Consider the following 20505-nt stretch of genomic DNA (forward strand, 5'->3'; position numbering starts at 1 on the left):
AACAGTGAAATTTCTTTCTATTTATTTATTTATTTATTTTTGGCTGCATTGGGTCTTCGTTGCTGCGCATGGGTTTTCTCTAGTTGCGGCGAGCGGGGGCTACTCATCCTTGTCGTGTGCGGGCTTCTCATTGCGATGGCCTCTCCTGTTGCAGAGCACGGGCTCTAAGCACGCAGGCTTCAGTAGTTGTGGCTTGTGGGCTCAGTAGTTGTAGCGCAGGGGCTTAATTGCTCCGCGGCACGTGGGATCTTCCCAGACCTGGCCTTGAACCCGTGTCCCCTGCATTGGCAGGCAGATTCTTAACCACTGTGTCACCAGGGAAACCCCAATGGTGAAATTTCAATCAAATAAAGTCTGTATAATTTTCCCCTCATGTTCCTATTCTACCAAGACTATAGCCATGACACTACTTGACAGTTGTTCCCATGAGACTATTAGCTACCATTTCTGAGCACTTACATTGTATATCACTGAAAGCCTATTTAAGGCCAGAACCTAGTCATTTTCATCTTTATATGACCACTGCTCAGCTACTTAGACCTAGCCAAGTAGTAATCATATTTCAAATACAAAGACATTTTTACTAAACAATGAGAGAATACACGAAGGCTTAAGAGCCATAAACCAAGCTTCCAAAAAGAAAACTTACACACTCCTCCCTCCCTTAGATGTTCAACAGTAGACGCTTCCAAATAAATATCAGGGAAAAACAAAACGCAGTGCCCAATCTAAAACGGTGAAATAAAAGGGAGACAAAATGAGGCCATGGGTGTCAGTGTTACTCTAAACCAGTGGTTCTAATCTTTTTTGGGTCATGGATTCCTTTGAGAATTAAAAGAAAGCTACAGATCCTCTCTTCACATAAAATAAACAGAACCAAAATTCAGCACATACTCTTGACAGCATCATGGACATTCCCCCTTCTCAATCCCTTAAGGGTCCATAGACCCTTGAGTTCGTAACTTTTCCTTAGAATCCACATCTCTAAGCCCCGTCTAACTAGATGCAACCCAAATTCATCAAGCTTTTTGTTCGTTAGAGGTCATACCAACATAAGGGAAATTGAAGACAGAGGTAATAGCTGTAGCACTGGCAACGTCTCACTGCCCAGAGCAACAAAGGGCCCCTGCGACTCTCACTACCTGATTCATGTTATTATGCCACAGTAAAAAACTGTGCGGTAAGCATGTCCATTCTCCCCCAAATAGAATGTAAGAAATTCAAAAGCAGGCGTCATATCTGACAATATTAATTATCTAGATAATGGTTTACTTAAAGAACAGATTTAAAACAACCTACATGTTATCTCATACTGTAAAGTGAGATATAAATTAATGTAGTACAGGAAAAGATAGTCTGGTACATAACTAGCAGATTTTAAAACAAAATATTTTCCTGAATTGGACCCCTGGGAGCTTGAAATACAAGACTAAGTTTGTTAAAAATGTGCTTTCTCATCTCTATAGTCCGGATTTCTCTCTCTATGGCAGGGATTTGGCCATCTATGGTATATATGCCACTATACAGCAAACTACAGCCACCATTCCTCTAAAGGAATGAGGTAAACTGCCAGTGGGGTCTGGGAGGGTGAGGGGGTGTGAGTAGGAGTCTTGCTTCTTGTTGTAAAGATATTTATTCAAGAAACATTTCCTGAACATCAATGATGCCTAGATTCCTGGGTTATATGCTTAGAGATAAAATGGTGAAAAGCACAGCCCCTGGCTTCAAGGTGTTAAGACGTAGTTGGATAAAGAGAGAAGAAAGCAGACAATCAGAACACAAAGTAGTAGTACGTACCACGTTAGGGATAAACTCAGGCAAGGGGCTGACCACTGCAGGTTAGGGGAGGCTTTCTGAGGGAAATAAAACCTAAGGCAGACCTAAAGAATTAAAAGGAATTAGTTAAGTTTTGTGTTTTTGTTTTTTTGGTTTGTTTGTTTGAGGGGGTTGTTTTCGGTTTTGGTTTGATTTGGTTGGGGGTAAGGGGTGGCAAGAAAATATACCATAAAAAAGAAAACAGTATATGTGAAAAGAGTCAGAAGGAAGGATCTCTGGAAGAGCTACAGTCATCCAACGTGGCTGGAACACTGCGTTTAATGAGGGAAGTGGACAGAGAGAGAGGCACAGCTCCCAGAGGGCCCTTATATAATCTAAATTTATGTAAACCCCACCCCACTTAGTGAACTCACAGCCCTTAAATGCTCTTGCTCTTCCTGGCTTTTTCTTTAAACTTATTTTAGAATAATTTTAGACTTACACGTGTCAAAACAAAGAAATTATCTCCGGTACAAAAAACTAAACTGCAGACTTTATTTGGATTTCAGTTTTTCCCTTAATTCTCTTTTCTGTTCCAGGATCCAATGCCACATTCCACTTAATTCAAAGACTTAAAAAAAATTCCTTCCTTTGCTCCTGAGCACCACAGTTTTATCATTTTTCATCACTCTATCCATGCCTCACTAGGCCCCAACATCACCAGCCTACTTACAATGTAAATACTACATCATTTCAGAACAGAATGGAAGTTCCCAAAAACAAATGGTTTGGAGTAGGGAAAACCATTAGGGATTCAAGGAAATTTAATCAAAACTAAATCAGTGACACTTTACATGGGAAAAGTGTATGCACGTGAGCACGCACATACATACACGCCCCCTAGCCTCCCCCTTTACAAAAAGAACTTGGCCTATGGTACTGCTTCCACTATGAAAGAGAAAGAAATGACAGCAGATCCGTTTCTGCTTCTTTAGTCTTGCTAGCAAGTAATAAATCCTTTAATCTCTCTCTCTTCAAATATCCCAATCATCCCAAGAAGGAATCAAGCCAAAAACACCGGAACACCCGACTCATCCTCAAAACAAAATGCCAGTAAAATCATCTGGGATATGGAAGTGGAAAGAACGATGATTCATCCTCTTAGATTTTCACTAAGGACTCTAATCATTAGGACAGAATTCCACTATGTCACAACAATTTTCATAAAGCTACCTGACCAATATTAGTCATACTTCTGTTAAACGTATGACCCTTTCTATTATATTTATTTTAAGCCTCCATCTCCGAAAATTCCCAAACCTACAACAACCCTGGTGAATTTCAATTTGTAGAATCAAGGATGAATCCTTTGCAGAAATCACTGAAATGCCAGAGAAAACTGGCAATATTTTCTAAAACTAAAACACAATTCTTAAAAATGGCTATTCCTAGGAAGTACAATTTAAGGAATATTTTACTTTCTTTACGTATGTCAGTTATTTATCTGAGGGCTATTTATCAAACATTCATCAAATACATAAGAAGCACGGTCCTATGTCAGAGGAGAGGGAGGAAAAGAAGCAGCTCTCCCTTGTGGAGGATACAGTCTACATCTGTACTCCCTAATGCTCTGCCCATTTAAAGTTTAATCAAAATTAAATAAAATTTAAAATTCTGTTTCCCAGTACCACTAGCTACATTTCAAGTAGAAACACGCGTCTGGTGGCCGTTATAAAGGACAGAGGTGATTAGACAGGGCTGATCTAAAAGAAGCCCTGATGCTGATTCAGAGCTTGGAAATAGAGAAAGGATCTGGGCAAGGTTTCTGGGAAGACATGCATCTGACATGGTTATTAAAGTGAGCATTCCAGGCTGGCTGATGACACACAACACATGCCACTGGCTTTCCCCTTGAACATCATGCAATACCAAAATTCCCAGGGCTATTCCCCAAAAATCAAAAGCAAATTTTTCAAGGAGGCATAATAGAAAGAATTGGGTAACAGGCTTTGATTGGATTTTGCTAAGATTAGATGAAAAAACTAGATTATAAAGTCCAATTAGGACCTCACTAAAAACGAGGGGCAGAAAATGGAACTGGAATTAACTGCTAGATCATTCTGGAAATCTTTAACAGGTAAGCTAAACTAGGGATCAAGGGGACAAACGAAACAATGTACCATGTTCATCCAAATACCCTTCAGTGGGAGAAACATTTCCCAATAATCAAGGTCAATAATTAAGGTGAAACTGCAGAGACAGAGAGAGAAAAGAGAGCACATGCACAAAACCAGCCTGGAAAAACTGTGTAACAATTTGGTACTTTCTAAGGGGCAGGTGTTTTTTTTCTTACTCTCTTTTCTCTGAATCTACCTACATTACCTAAACACATGCTGCCCTCAGTTCCCTCATCTGTAAAATGGGCACAGGAATAGTACCAGTACCTATTTCCGAGGCCTGTTAACGTGAATTCCTTGAGTTAATACATGTAAAGTGCATAAAACAGTGCCTAGCACATAGAAAGGACTAAAGAAGTATTGGCTATTATTACTGCAGGAGTCTCTGAGGACCTAGTTTCACTTGGTGGAGAGTAAAAGGATTTCCCTAGGGGTGAGCTCACAGGAGAGAGGGATACTCTATTGACTGTCACATTGGGAGGGGGGTTTTGAAAAGTCACATCTGTCCCAAGCTGAGCGAGCTACACAGACATCTTCCAACCATATCCTATGGGCTATTATAACAACCAAAGCCATGGGGGACAGCTGCCAGAACCTCGGCAAGCTTTAGGATTTAGCTGTGGACCCCTGATATCAGGATTTCGGATATCAAAGTCCAGTTTTTTTCAAAAATCCATCTTGGCTTACCAGCTGGACTATTCTATCCTTCATTCAGGCATTAATTAGGCACCAGTGACAAGTTAGGCACTTTATGAGGAAAAGTGAAAAACAAAAAAGAACAAATTCCTAGCTTTTTTAAAAATTTATTTTTAAACAAATTCCTAGCTTTAAGAAGCAGAAGATGGGAATTCCCTGGTGGTCTAGGGGTTAGTACTCGGCACTTTCACTGCAGTGGCCCGGGTTCAATCCCTTGTCAGGGAACTAAGATCCCACAAGCCATGGCAGCCAAAAAAAAAAAAAAGAAAAAGAAAAAACAAAAGAAGTAGTAGTAGAAGACAACTATTCTACTTCTAGGGATTTCTCCTCCAGGTATAATCTCACACATGCAAAATAACATATATTCACGTTTCCCCTACAGCACTGATTGCAAAAGCAAAGAACTGGAAACAAGTCCAATATCCATCAATAGGAGACTGGCTAATTACAGTGTATCTGTGTGGTGGAATACCACGAGGCTGTAAAAAAAGAACAAGGAAGCTTCCTTTGTGCGAACACTGAACATCTCCCAAAATATTAAGTGGAAAAAAGGAAGATGCAGAACAATAATCATAGTATGCTACTATTCATGTAAAGGGGGCGGGGGGGGGGAATGCATACATACTTCTATTTGCTTGTTTATATGTGCATAAAGTATCTCTGGAAGGAAAAAAATATCTCCGGTAGAACACTGATGTCTCCAAAGGGGACAAGTGGGTGGCTGGGGGACAGGGATAAGGGAACAGTATGGGTGCTTTGTGACTGCTGATTCAGAACCATACAAACATATCACTACACACACAAGCCATATGTATAACATCACCAGCAAAGTGCTAATAGAACAGAGCTGAGGAAAAACCCCAGGAACAAAGGTCTCAAAAGCAGACACTTGAGAGGATGCTTTAGAATGAGCAGGAAATTCACCAATCAGAGGATAGGTAAGGGAACTCTCAAGAGGAACCAGCTTCATCAAAAACACAAAGGCAGAGCTTCTCTGGTGGTTCAGTGGTTAACAATCCGCCTGCCAATGCAGGGGACGTGGGTTCGAGCCCTGGTCCAGGAAGATCCCACATGCAGCAGAGCAACTAAGCCCAGGCGCCACAACTGAGCCTGTGCTCTAGAGCCCGTGAGCCAAAACTACTGAGCCCACACACCTTAGAGCCTGTGCTCCGCAACAAGAGAAGCCACCGCGATGAGAAGCCACCGCGATGAGAAGCCACCACGATGAGAAGCCCGCGCACCACAACGAAGACCCAACACAGCCAAAAATTAATTAATTAATTAATTTTAAAACCACAAAGAGGCAGAAAAAGAACAGAACGTGTTCTGGAGACTGGGAAGGGACGATGGGCCAAAGCGTATAAAGGATTCCATGGAACACACTAGTGATCTGGACTTAATCTTACACACCATAGAAAAGCACCAAAGGTTTTAAAGGGGAACAACAGTCAGGTTTCTGTTTAGTGCCTCCAGTGACTTGTTGAGAATAAACGAGAGAGGAAAGAATGAAGAGGACAGCTTTGTAGGAAACTTCTGCAATCAAGCACAATACCCTAATTCTCGGAATTCCCAGTGGCACAAAGCACAGGGGATTTCGCTTAATTGGCTTAATACTCAACTAATCATTTGAGAATAACAAGCTCTATCAACTGAACACTTATTATATGCCAAACATTTTTCATACATTACCCCGGTTTCTCAAAACAACCCTGTGAGATAGCTATTAGTATCTTTACTTCACACATGAGAAAACTAAGGCTCAGAGAAGAACTTACGGTGACAATAAATGGAGGAACTGAGACAGGTATCTGTCTATTTAATACCTGTCCACATACTACTCGTGATGGCCTGTGGCAGTTTTCCCCAGTCTATGTAAAACTGAGAATTAGAAACATACATCTACGTATATCCACGTAAAGCTGCCAACTTCCTTGAAAATGGCTATCTTTTGGGAATTTCCTGGCCGTCCAGTGGTTAAGACTCTGCGCTTCCACTGCAGGGGTCCCTGGTTGGGGAAGGAAGATCCCGACAGCCTCGCGGCCAAAAGAGAGAAAATGGCTGTCTTCTATTCTAATAGTGGGTCCTTTTTCTTCAACGAAATAACGGTGAGTAGTTTCCTTTTCTTTCTTTTTTTTTAATGTCCTCCCTGATGAAACTAAAAATTGGTAAATTAATTTTCTTTTTCCCACCACCATATCGTCAACTGGTCTGTAAAAGCCAAGTCTGGAACTACTGCACTAAAAATGACATTACAGAGCCTTTACCATGAGGTAGGCATGATCTTAAGCTTCTTAAATACACTATCTGTTTTAATTTGTACAGTGACCCTATGAGCAGACACTATTATATTCCCCTTTTTATAGATGAGGTGCCTGAAGGCACCAAAGTTTAAGTGTGTTGTCTTAGGGTGCAGAGCTGGCAAGGGGTGGGACTGGGACGCGACCCAAGGCCATGCATCATGGTGGGAGAAAGAGTAACTGAGGCCTCAGTGCTAACACTGTGAATACTAAATAGATCTCAACAACTGCTACTTGGCCTATGACCTACAACATTTAGATGTGTGAGATCCTGCTAAGTAACCCTAAAATTGGCTGCTACCTGGGGTGAGTTACAAGATTACAGATCAATAGCACGTGCTGTTCTACTGATTCAAAACTTCATCAGGCGGGCTTCCCTGGTGGCGCAGTGGTTGAGAGTCCGCCTGCCGATGCGGGGGACACGGGTTAGTGCCCCGGTCTGGGAAGATCCCACATGCCACGGAGCGGCTGGGCCCGTGAGCCATGGCCACTGAGCCTGCACATCCATAGCCTGTGCTCCGCAACGGGAGAGGCCACAACAGTGAGAGGCCCGCGTACCGCAAAAAACAAAACAAAACAAAAACTTCATCAGGCTTCCTCTAACATGCTGGCCTACCTAAACAGTTTAATTAATCAAACTGTGCTTTTTCATCCTCCCAGAAAATTGTCCAATGTTACAGAATTCCACATCCACTGTTGGCATTTAGTTCTCCCAAAAAAATCTGGACACAAAAAGCCTTTGTAGCAGGCAGAATAGGTATTTAGGTCCATTTATTAGACAAGAACTCAAGATAAATGACTTGTCCAAGGTCACAAAGTTGGTAAGAAGCAAAATGAAAACAGCAGAAAGGGTTTTTACATCACTTGAAGAAACCCAGGAATCTAAGGACTAAAAGATTCCAGATACTTTATTTTTCCTGGTTTCTCTCAAAAAGTCGTATCTTGAATTCAACAAATACTGTGCTCCTACTGACGTGTCCTACAGAATAAACGGGAAAACAAAACAAAAAAACCCTGTGGAGCTTCCAAGCTACTTTGCAATTTCTTCCTCACGTCTAAACGTAAACCCCTCACGCTGCAAATGAACATCAGGTCTTCAATGCTCTCCCTCGTGAAAGAAAGAATGACCAATAAAGGAACAGGTATATGTGTGTGCAAATGTCCTGTTAATAACAACAATAAAAACAAAGAAGGTAAAATTTTTAATTTCCAAATTATTCCATATTCAAGATAAAACATGAACTTGGACCACTTTCTTTCTCATAATAAGATGATATCTGTCTTCTTAGTCAACACATTCTTGTGTTGAAATGTTCAGTCGCACTTAATTCTTTAAGATAAGATCGGGGGAAAAAAAAAAAAAATCAGGCCACTGGCCTTCTAAATTTTTTACTTTCTGGTACAGAAACAGGGTGTTCCTTGTGTCACCTGTAAGGGAAGAATTGCTTTTGTTTTATAAATGGCATATAAACTCTCAGAGAGGAGGAGGCATGTTTTGTACGACTGGTACTCTAAATAGCATAGACACCCAAACACTGGTTGAATGGGGTGGAAAAGGGAAAAATAAGTCTTGTCTCCCTACACCTCTAGCCTTTGGAGCTCAGAGAACCAGTTTGTTCCCGCTTCTGCTTAATAGCCCTTAATTATTTAAGTTATTTAAATGTTTAAGTAAAATTAATCAACTACATTAAATAAATAAAATTATTTAAATCTGATTTAAAGAATTTTTTGGCCCATAAAAGGGAAGATACAACTAGTTCCATGTCAATTCCTGATTTTGACCAAGAAAAGGAAAAAGTAGTGTACTAATGGCTCCTTTAGAGCAAGCATGGTTGGGGTGGGGAACACCTCGGCATAGCTACAGCTATCAGCCATGAAGTAGACTTTTATCTTCCTCATCTCTGGGGTAAAACCAGTTCTGTAAAGTGTACAGCACACCAGAGAAAGTGGCAGAAAGCAGAGGCTCCAAGCAAAGGCTCTGAACCAGACTGCCTCAGGGACCTATCAGCCCTGTGGCCTTGGGTAAGTTCCCTCAGGAAGCCTCAGCTCCCTCACTAGAAAATGAAATACCACCTACGTCAGAGCAGAGGATGACGGTGAGGAGAATATGAGGGAACACTCAGGAGTCTCCTGGTACTCAGTAAGCACACTGTTGTTATTAACTGGTAATACTGCTATAATTAATTCAATTATTGTGCTAAGAAAGGGTAACTGCCTTACCTTCAAAGGGACTAGAGTCCAACAGACCTCACTATTACTAATTTCTTGCTTTTCAGCTCAATTTTTCCTTCATATGTTTTCAAGAAAAACATTTTTTTCCTCTGCCAAAAAAAAAAAATTGTTTAACCTTTTTTTCCTCTGAATCAAAAACAGTAAAATCATTATGGAAAATGGGAAAACTCAGAAAAAAAAATTTAATCACTCAAAATTCTACAACATAGCACTCTGGCATATTTCTTCCACTTTCTCCCATATATATTTTAAAATAAATGGAACCACACTGTTTATAGTTCTATATCCTGCTTCTTTTCTCATACTTGATTTTATTTTGTGTGCACTTTCCCATGTCAAGAATTCTCCAAAAACGTCCTTTTTACAGGACTCCAGACTTTTACATAAAGTGACCATTCCCTTAAAGTTAAAACATTTAGATTGCTTCTCTTCTTTCCAATACACATCACTATAATTAACATCTTTGTATAAAATCTTGGTCCCCATCTCTAGTTTTTGGTCCATATAGATACCTATAACTAGATCAAGGATTGTGTCTCTTAAAACATTGCCAAACTGCTTTCCAGAAAGTTCACACCAGTTTGCGTGCCTGACAGTCCCATCATGATGTCACAGTAGTGACCATACCTATTTCCTTTCAATTCCAAGTAAAGAGAGACCCAAAAACTCTGGAATTACAACACAAATAGGAAAGATCTGTTATTACAAGATGCTTTCGATACTTGTAATTTGTATGAGATCACTATTATCCCATTCATTATCAGGTATGTGACCTCGAACAAACTTGGAAAAGTTATAAATATGATCCTACACATTCACATTTGTATATTAAAGTCATGACTGAAGTGCCTTACAGATAGAGACACTCAAACAGTTTCCAACTTACGAAGAATTGTGTGGAAAGGAAATTATGCCCCATCATATGAAAAAGGGGTCTGTACAAGATGTAGAAAATTCAGAAATGTACACTTAAGATTTATGTACTTGGGGCTTCCCTGGTGGCGCAGTGGTTAAGAATCCGCCTGCCAATGCAGGGGACACGGGTTCGAGCCCTGGTCCGGGAAGATCCCACATGCCACGGAGCAACTGAGCCCGTGCACCACAGCTACTGAGCCTGCGCTCTAGAGCCCGCCAGCCACAACTACTGAAAGCCGCGCGACTAGAGCCCATGCCCCGCAACAAGAGAAGCCACCGCAGTGAGAAGCCCGCGCACCGCAACGAAGAATAGCCCCTGCTCGTCGCAACTACAGAATGCCTGCATGCAGCAACGAAGACCCAGTGCAGCCAAAAATAAATACATATATAAATTAACAACAAAAAAAAGATTTATGTACTTTTCTACATGTAAGTTGCTCCTTAATTTTAAAAAAAAGTAAACAAAAAGAAAAAATGTTAAGGGAATCTGTACCTAAGAAAATATGTATTCCTTCCATTAAATCACAACTACTTTAGCTCAAATGACCATTTTTAAGCCTTCATGGCTGTTGACTAATACTAGGCATATGCCACAACCCACTCCCACAGAAGTCAGGGTCCTTTTTCCTCATTTATCACAGGTTTTATGTGCATTCCTCAACTGACTGACCAATCAGTGGAAGAAATTTCCTATAGGTCAGCAGCATTAAAATATTCAATATCAGTCCGTTGAAAATTATATTACAAAAGCAGCATCTACCAGTCTTCCACGTAAAAACTTAATAAGCATTTCTGAAAAATAAAGACCTACTGATACTCCCCCCCAATAAATTTAATTTATTTATTTATTTATTTATTTTTGGCTGCGTTGGGTCTTCGTTGCTGCGTGTGGGCTTCCTCTACTTGCGGAGAGTGGGGGCGACCCTTCTCTATGGTGCACGGGCTTCTCATTGCGGTGGCTTCTCTTGTTGTGGAGGATGGGCTCTAGGCACATGAGCTTCAGAAGTTGTGGCACACGGGCTCAGTAGTTGTGGCACATGGCTTAGCTGCCCCATGGCATATGGGATACTACCGGACCAGGGCTCGAACTTGCATCCCCCGCATTGGCAGGCGGACTCTTAACCACTGCACCACCAATGAAGTCCAAGACCTAGTGACACTTTTAATCACCAAGCATTTAGGTACACTACTCCCAGTGACACAATTCCCTTGAAGTGAAAGCCACTCTAGCTGAAGATGCTGATTTCAAGAATCGAATCTGACTTTCATTTGTACACAATCAATTTGTTACTGAACAAAGAATCCTTTTTAATTGCCCGTGGCAATTAACAGTAATCATTTTCCTTGTCTTATTCCTAAGCAGTGCAGGCTGCAATAGATTGAAGCATCGGTTTTGACCTTTCTTTTAAATGGAGATGGGGTCTTCCCTGGTGGCGCAGTGGTTGAGTCCGCCTGCCGATGGAGGGAACACGGGTTCGTGCCCCGGTCCGGGAAGATCCCACATGCCACAGAGCGGATGGGCCCGTGGGCCGTGGCCGCTGGGCCCACGCATCCGGAGCCTGTGCTCCGCAACGGGAGAGGCCACAGCAGTGAGAGGCCCGCGTACCGCAAAATAAATAAATGGAGATGGGAAGAAGTACAATGCAACAATATTTTTTTTTACACTTTAGGAGGCTATTAGCTGTAGCTGGAAAACAGTCTCACCCCAACATTATTTAATAACTTTCTGAATTGAAATTTTTTTTAAAAAGTATTATAGGGAGCTCCACACAAACAAGTCAAGGGGCAAAGTATATTTTTATCTATACATTTGTAGTTGTCTAGAGAGTTTTCTCAGAAGAAAATCTATTAGGAGCTATTCAGATACTTTTCTATTTGCCAAAGAAAATATAGAATTGGGGCTTCCCTGGTGGCGCAGTGGTTGAGAGTCCACCTGCCGATGCGGGGGACACGGGTTCGTGCCCCGGTCCGGGAAGATCCCACATGCCGCGGAGCGGCTGGGCCCGTGAGCCGTGGCCGCTGAGCCTGTGCGTCCGGAGCCTGTGCTCCGCAACGGGAGACACCACAACAGTGAGAGGCCCGGATACCACAAAAAAAAAAAAAAAAAAAGAAAATATAGAATTTTTTTTTTCTTGGCTGCGCTGGGTCTTTGCTGCTATGTGCGGGCTTTCTCTAGTTGCTTCGAGGGGGGGCCTACTCTTCGATGAGGTGCGTGGGCTTCTCATTGTGGTGGCTTCTCTTGCTGCAGAGCACGTGCTTCAATAGTTGTGGCTCGCAGGCTCAGCAGTTGTGGCGCACAGGCTTACTTGCTCCCCTGCATGTGGGATCTTCCTGGACCTGGGATCAAACCCATGTCCCCTGCATTGGCAGGCAGATTCTTAACCACTGGGCCACCAGGGAAGTCCCAAAATATAGATTTAAGGCCATTACGTTACCAAACAGTTCCATCTCATTTCTGTTAGACAAATTTACTTACAGTTTTGTTATACCTGGGTGTGAATCCAGGTCAGAAATAAAATGCTCAACTTCTTCAATATGCTGACTAGAAAGACAAGCTGGTACTTGCGGTTGTGGATTCTTTTTAAAATACTGTGATATGGAACCTAATATGTTCAGTCTCTGAATATGAAAATCTTTAAGATTAATATGGGACTGCCTCCAAAGCAGCTAGAAATTAATAGTCTATTGAACATTTACTTCCCTCACCCCACCCCATATTATATATATAGTTAATTGTTTATAACTGACTATGAATTCCTCAAGGGATTAGAAAAACAGCTTATTCTTACATCCCAGACAGGCAAGCAGTCTAATAAAATAAACACAAATTTTAGAATCAGACATGGATTTATAACATAGCCCTAGCATCTATTAGCTGTGTAGCCCTGGTCAAGACACTTACAATATATGTGTGTATGTATGTATAGAGATTAAATGCTGACCAAGAGGGCATGCCATCTAAGAGTTTCAAGCCTAAAAATAGCCATTATGGTCAGTGCACACATCTCCCCAACTCCCCCCCTCACCCCTCAAAAAGAAAAAAGCCTCTGGCACCAGCTTGGCTTCAATCAGCATGTATGTAGCGGGGGCCTACTATGTACAAGATATTTTGCTAGGTATGATGGGAAATAATGGGAACCAACTGGTATAATCCCTTCATTTTTCTAATGAAGAAACTGTAGCCCAGAGAAGTGAAAATGATTTGGCCAAAGTCACTCAGCTAGTAAGCAGCAGAGCCAGGGCTAGAACCCAGGTTTCTTCTTTATCAATTCAACAATGTTTAGGCCATAGGAAGCTGCCTCTCAATTGTTCAAGTTTGATTACCAAACGTAAATATTACAATAGTGCCTAGCAAGAGAACATTTTCCAAATAAGAAGGCAGACGCTAGGAGAGCAAAAAAAAGTATGAGGGTAGGAACTTCCCTGGTGGTGCAGTGGTTAAGACTCCGAGCTCGCAATGGCCCAGGTTCGATCGCTGGTCAGGGAACTAGATCCCACATGCATGACGCAACTAGGAGTTTGCAAGCCACAACTAAGGAGCCCACGTGCCGCAACTAAGGAGCTCGCAAGCCGCAACTAAGATCTGGTGCAACCAAATAAATAATTAAAAAAAAAAAAAAAAAAAAGTATGAGGGCTTCCCTGGCAGTCCAGTGATTAAGACTCTGCTCTTCCACTGCAGGGGGCGCAGGTTCAATCCCTGGTCAGGGAACTAAGATCCCGCATGTCGTCCGGCGTGGCCAAAATAAATCAATTAATTTTTTAAAAAAGTATGAAATACCTACAGATGCATAATGCAACATCACAACTGCCACAAATTTCATAAAATGAAAATGTTCATTTCAAAAAGAATAAAGGAGATAGGCAAGTCTGGCTACTTTTGACTAAAATAAATATTACTTTCCTGTGAGGATGCTTCATGGCTGATTCTCTGCTAATATATCAACTTAATGGTGTCTCTTAACATCAGCAAAGCAAATAAATGAAGATTAGACTGACAGATGCCAAGTATTATTTTCAAGAATTCTTCATAGATGAAGCCTGATAAAGCAGAGTATCAAAAATTAAATTGAAATAAACTTTCAGGAAGATGAACATGAATGATTTGTTTGCATTTCTTAATACCAGCATTCAAGTGCTATTCAGACCACTGCTATTTGAGAGCCTAGGTCAACAATGACTCAGCTTGAAAAATTCCATATTGTTTTTAAGAGGTATATGGTTTTAGTTATGTAGTTAATACAATCTGGATGCCCCTTTCTCCCCAAATTATACACTAATCTTCATGTGAATGCCTGAAAAAGAGGTAAGTGTTTATTTTATTTTTGAAAAAGCATACAACAAAGGTAATCGAATTCATTTTACTGCATCCCCTGGGGAAAGAGCCCCCCCACTGCCTGGCCCATTCTGGGTTACAGGATTTGATGGGGGGAGCGGGGCAGGGCGCAGTGGTTAAGAGTAGCACCAGGAGCCCAGTCCCAGTCCCAGCTTTGATGTGGTATGTGATCCAGAAAGAATCTACAATCAGAGCTGAACGGCACAGAAGACTTCAGACTACACAAATGTGAAGCCCAGAGAGGTAAAGCATTCTGTCCAAGTGTCCCTCTAATTAGGTTAAGGCCTAGACCAGAAGGTCTCCTACCTCTATGCCCATTATTTTTTCAACTATGACAGGAAGCCTGTCAGCATACCCCTTGCAAGCTTTCCATTTCCCCAACTGTAAATGAGGAGGCTAGACGAGGCACTGAGCTTCAAACTGTTGTTCCAAACCCAAGGGTTTTCTGCTGGTCACCTTCCCTCTTCAAGCGGAGAATCTCCAAGTTTATCTATTTCATATAGTGTAGAAAAGAAATTTTAAACGACTGAACTAGATGATAAATAAAATGTCACAGAGACTGAGTGTTAACACACTGTTTAGACTGCCAGTTGGTGAATGACAAGTCAAAGCAGATCACAGGAAGGCCCTACAAGAGACCTAACACCTCTCAGAACACCACAGCAGATGGAAGAGGGGAAAGCAGACAAGACTAGAGGGAAACAGACAACTAGTCTCATCTTTTCAATCTCCAACTGTATTGACCTGATGTGTTTCCTCATCACATACAGACTGACCAAACCCCTATGAGGCTGTAGTTTACAGTCACCTATGCAACCCTCACTCCTCCCAGACTGTCCTTTGTCAAAAGTCACCATCAGGCCCATGGATCTGCACAAGGACAACTTGTATGTGTCCAGTATCGAGAGGAATGACTATTTTCTGATCTTTTTATTGTTCTAAATCTTTGGCCTTCATCATGGCAAGGAAAAAGGGCAGAGGGTAAGGGAGGGGGGGACACAGCCAAAAAGAAAGGCTAGTATAAAAAAAGACAAGAACTTTAATCAGGCCAGTAATATAAAGATTTTCTAGGCAGGGCAAGAGCCCTTGAAGACATATTACTAGGTCGAAAACAGTCTATCGCCATCCCCCACTCCACACCCCACCCCCAACTGGCACATTAAATGTTCCAGAAGGCCAAGGCTACCACCTCAGATTTCTGTAGCACCCAATTCCTTCATGAAAACAAATGTTGATACAGGAGTTGGAGCCTCTGCTACCATCAGAGAAATCTGACAAGCTCTGGAACATCAGTTACCAGTTTAGGAAGAAAAATCAGCTCTTTGTTCTTCCGTCTCCTCTCTTCCTATTATGTAAACGTAAGCTTTGGGCACGCAGAAACTTTCTATGCTGCCAGTGATGTTAAAACCCTGGAACACGAATTTAAGCAGTTCTGCGCACACAGTTGTTTTTATTCGTAATTAGTTGCCACTTCCACATTAAGAATAAAAAACAAAACAACTATTTATACCAACATGAGGAACATAAACTCAAACAAATTCAGAGAATTAATCATGGTTCACAAGGCCAAAACTAAGAAATGAACAGAAACTAACAGAAAGGAACCAAAATTCTTAAAGTCAATAATGGTGAAGACAAATGCCACAGATAATTAAAATTACCAGACTCTGCTTGTCACAAAACTTAAAGTCCTAAGAACTTAGAAACTAAAGGAGCCATATGGATCTACTATCCAGCCCCCCTCACCGTCTCACATACAAATGCCCTAACATTTGATGAGTCAATGGTTCAATTCTGTAGATGACAGTGAATGTTTTTTATTTCACATGCATTCACACAGAACTATTCTAAATAAGTGCTGAAGTAAACAAAGTTTGATTATAGCTCAGTTAAGAAATAAAGTCCTTCCAGTAAACACTCCTTCACAGCTTGATGGCTGCTTTAATATGCAATTGCCCTAGGCCACAGGGGGAAAAAAAAATCAGGCTTTTGATTTACTTAAGAAATAAAATAAATAAACCTAAAACATGCAAAAGCTTCCTTCTCCCAAGGTAAGGAAGGAAAACGCTTGTCTGGTTTTCTGTAAAAACCACCTCTTCCTCTGAATGAATTTCCTAAACCCTACCCCCAACATAAGATCACTGAAGCTCAAGGAAAAGGCAGCAAAGGTACATTTCACAGGTAATAAACCAAAAACCCAATCATATCAGACAGTTCCTGGCACCCATTTCTCACTCTACCAAATCAGGGCGGTCAAAAGGCTGGGGGAGTGTCAGGGTCCACCCACATACTCCTGGTACACCAATGAGCCCCCTCCCTTTCCCAAACATGGATCTACCTATAAGCATTCAACTCCTGTGGCTGGGAGCGCCTGCAATACCAGAGGGCAGAAATCTAAGTGACACTTGGCACTCTGTCTCCACAAACAACTGCAAAGAGCTTTCCAAACCCAGGCTCTCACCGTTTTGAAGACCAGGAAGCTGAATCCTTCCTGGGGCAGAGGTGAAAAAGAAATAAGCCCACTTTCCACCACCCCTCCCAAAGGTCACAAAGCAAACCAGAGGCCATTAGGGAAGGCAAGACTGGCAGCTTTGCAGACCCACAGCAGTAAACACCAAGTGCGACCACAACCCCCGGTGGGACTGGGGAGAACTCGAGAACTGGCATTTCCCCAGCCGAAGGTAAAACAAATATATGACTTGTCAGCTGGAACAAAACAAAAAAGCATACTCCTAAATTCTCCCAAAGGGTGATGGCTTGGAGGTGAAAGGGGGAGAGGGTACAACTGTCCCTTTACAATAGCTCAGAGAAGGAGGGAGGGAAAGTGAGAAAGAGAAGACAGACCTGCGAGCAGCTGCACTCTCCTTTTCCGAAGGACACAGAAGTGCAAAGCCCAGGGACCCGAAGGGGCTGGGGAGCAAACTGGGAGCGGGAAAGAAAGCGGGGCAGTGGAAAGGAGATATACCCCCACCACCACTAACCGTGGCAGAAATGGGGGAGACGAGGGGAGACACTCCCAGACTCGAGAGCAGTAACCAATCAACCAACCCCCACCTATTTACTCAGATCTCACAGGATCCCTCGAGATAAAACCCTCACGGTCAGAGAGCTGAGAGATCTGCAGTCTGAACCTGAGCCTGCAGAAGTCTAGGCCCAACCCAGCCCCTTCCCCTCCAAAGCTGAGGAATGGAGACCAGAGAAAGGCATGCCTGAAGAAGGGAAGCACCCAGTGGGAATGGGCAGGTCAAGCGGGGGAGGCGGGAGAAGCAAATCTGATGGGAACTAAATAGGAAGAGAAGAAGCCTAGCAAGATACAAGGGGAAAGAAAAGATGAAGGAGAAAACAAGGCAGTGAAAAACAGATCTGGGAGAGGGATCACAAAAGGGAGGGAGACTCTAGCCCACAACTGAGATAGCTCCAAGAGGAAGCTGGGGTGGGGGGAGTGACAGGTATGAATGGTTGGGAAAACATCTCTATACTGGGCAGAGCAGGGGGAAGAGACTCAGTAAGGGGGTAAGAGGTAGGGCAAAAAGGGGAGGACAAATACGAGCAAGGAGAGAGTGGAGGTTGAGAGCTGAATCAAAATGGTGGGGGCACAGAAGATCAGGTGGAAAACTTAGAACCGAGAGGCAGTCACAAGACGACCAGAGTTAAAGAGGACCACACCGGGAGGGTACAGCAGTAAGAAAGTTAAAATGGGTCCAAAAAACAGATGGACAAGTGGACAGCTCCAAAAGGAGCAGAGCTGTGAGGAAAGCATTAAATAGAGAGGATGGGGTAGAAATGAACAAATGAAAGAGCAGGTGCAAAAAGGATTTGGGGCAAGTCTGAGGTGCAGAAGGGGAAGGGAAGGGGTTGATGGATCAGAGACAAGTTATCGATGGTTCAGTGAGGTAAAGGACAAATCTAAGAAGGGCCAAAATGAAGAGGACAGGACTTGGAGAAAGAGGCTAGAAGCAGGTCTTACACAGAGAAGTACTGAAGGGGAGACAGGTCAAAGGAAGCCGGAGCAAATGAATGGAACCGCTCAAAAGAGGGCCAATAAGGAGGTGGGGAAGAGAGGAAACGGCAAGGAGAACACTGGGGCAGAACTGGGGACTGCAGGGCTTGAGGCTGCGGAGAGGCTGAGTTCGGGAAAAAGGTCAGAGAAGTGAAAGGCAGAAAGGAGAGAGGTGCAGGGTCAGAGAAGGGGAGGAGGCTGCCTCATGGAAGGCAAAATCAGAAAGCAAGCAGGCTGGAGGGCACAGCAAGATCTGAGGCTGGATGGGGAGGCAGAAAGGTCTGGAAGAGAGGAAAGGATTTGAATGGCAGACGGGAGCAAGGTCTGAGCAGGGGAGGAGGCAAGCATGGTGCATCGGAGTCCGAGAGGGGGCAGGGAACTGAACTGAGGCAGACGAAGGTCAGAGAGTCCAGGGGTATGGGGTGGGGAGCAGGTTTTGTCAGCGGGCAGTAGCGCCCAAGAGGGACGTGGAATTAAGTCCAAGCAGAACACCTGGGAGCAGCAGTGCCAAGACGAACAGGGTCTTGGATGAATCACCAAGGAGGTGGAACCACAGGTCCTAGAAGGACAGCTCCTGGCGGTGAAACAGCGGAGGGTAACAGAAGATGGGTCAAAGAAGGGGGCAGATCCAGGGTGGTGAGAGCGGAATCGAAGAAGGCAGAGGATCACCAATCTCAAAGTGCGGGTCCAGAATTAAGGGATGCGAAGGGTCACTGAGGAAGTGGATCCCATGAGCACTGCAGAGTCTAGGAGGGGCGAAGGGCATCACTGAGGGGCGGAAGAGGGAAGGGAGAGGCGCAGAATTGGGAGCAGAGTGCGGGGGGAGGCCGAGGCAGACACTGAGATCCCAATGGGTTGGAGGGTGGGGGCAGACGCGGCGACAGCAGGGCTGGGCGGGCAGGGGCAAGTCCGAAGGGCAGACGGGCCCCGGCGGGCCGGGCCGCAGCGCGAAGCAGCGGGGCCAGCGGGGCCCGGGGGGCTGGGGGGCCGCTCCCTCCCCTCCCCCTCCGGCTCCTCCATTGTTCGCGGGCTCCGGGCCCCGCCATCCCCGCCTCCCCCTGGACCCCGCAGCCGGGCGGCGCCCGGCCTCGCCGCCGGGGCCCGCGAGCTCGCGCACTCACCAGCTGGGCGCCCTCAGCGCGGCCCTGGCCTCCGGGATCCCGGCAACGGCGACGGCGGCCCCGGCGCCATGTTCTGCTGCTCCTCGTTCAGCGGCAGCTGAGGCGGCGGCGGCAGCTCCGGCGGCGGGGGGCCGGGCGGACCCTCCCTCGCGGGCTCCCTCCTCCGCCTCCTCCACCTCCTCCTCCCGCCGCTCCGCGGCTCTCCCTCGGGGCGGGGGGCGGGGAGGGGAAGGGGGGAGGGGCGGGAACCAGGGGGAGGGCGGACCAGCCTTGCTCACTCCTTCCCTCCCTCCTTCGCAATGGCGGCGGCGGCGCCTCCTTCCTGCGGCCGCAGCTCCCGCGCGCGCTCCCCCTCACTGCTGCGCGTGCGTGGCGCGGGGACCGTTGCAGGGGGATAACGGCCCCTGAGGGCGCGCCGCGAGGGGATAACCGGCGCGTGGCAGGGGAGAAGCGAGAGCGCGTGCGCGCCCGAGGGACTCACTGTCACCGCATCAGCCGCGTCCAGGGAACGGGTGCGGAGGGCGCAGTGCGCGTGCGCCCCCAAGAAATGCCGCTAGTGCGGTGGCTGCGGCTCGAGACAGAGCGCGAGGCGACGCGCGACCGGGCAGAGGAATGGGGTGGCCAAACGCGCGTGCGCGGGAGGGGTTGCCAGCCGCCGCGGCTACTCGCGCGAGGCGGAGGGAGTGGTCCTCGAGAGGCGCGCGCACCCTTGCGCGCGCCAGAAGCAGCCGAAACCCTCCTCGCCCTGGCTCTTGGAGAAAGCGGGAGGGGAGAGGCATGGCCCAGTTTTAGGGGCGGGAGCGAAGGGCGCGATCCCGCTCGCGCGGGACCTGACCAGCCAATGAGAGGCAAGGGGCGGTGGGTTTGCCGCGCGAGCTCAGCCCCGGGGAAAACGGAGGAGGAGAGAGGGAGCGACGTAACTTGGGGCGGTGGGGCGGTGCTGAGGAGGAGGGAGCGCACCCAGTGGAGGAGTTGATT

General features: G+C 45.0%; 1 protein-coding gene across 1 annotated transcript in view; it reads right to left on the reverse strand.

Annotated features, from left to right (window-relative positions):
• Nucleotides 1–20295, reverse strand: part of ARHGAP35 (Rho GTPase activating protein 35) — a 119778-nt gene extending 99483 nt beyond the window's left edge. The window contains exon 1 of the mRNA XM_059045447.2: nt 19528–20295. The gene's annotated coding sequence lies outside the window, so the exon portion shown is untranslated. The remainder of the gene's footprint in view (nt 1–19527) is intronic.
• Between the last annotated feature and the right edge of the window lie 210 nt (nt 20296–20505).

Source organism: Kogia breviceps, chromosome 18 (assembly GCF_026419965.1).
Source record: "Kogia breviceps isolate mKogBre1 chromosome 18, mKogBre1 haplotype 1, whole genome shotgun sequence".
NCBI lineage: Eukaryota > Metazoa > Chordata > Mammalia > Artiodactyla > Physeteridae > Kogia > Kogia breviceps.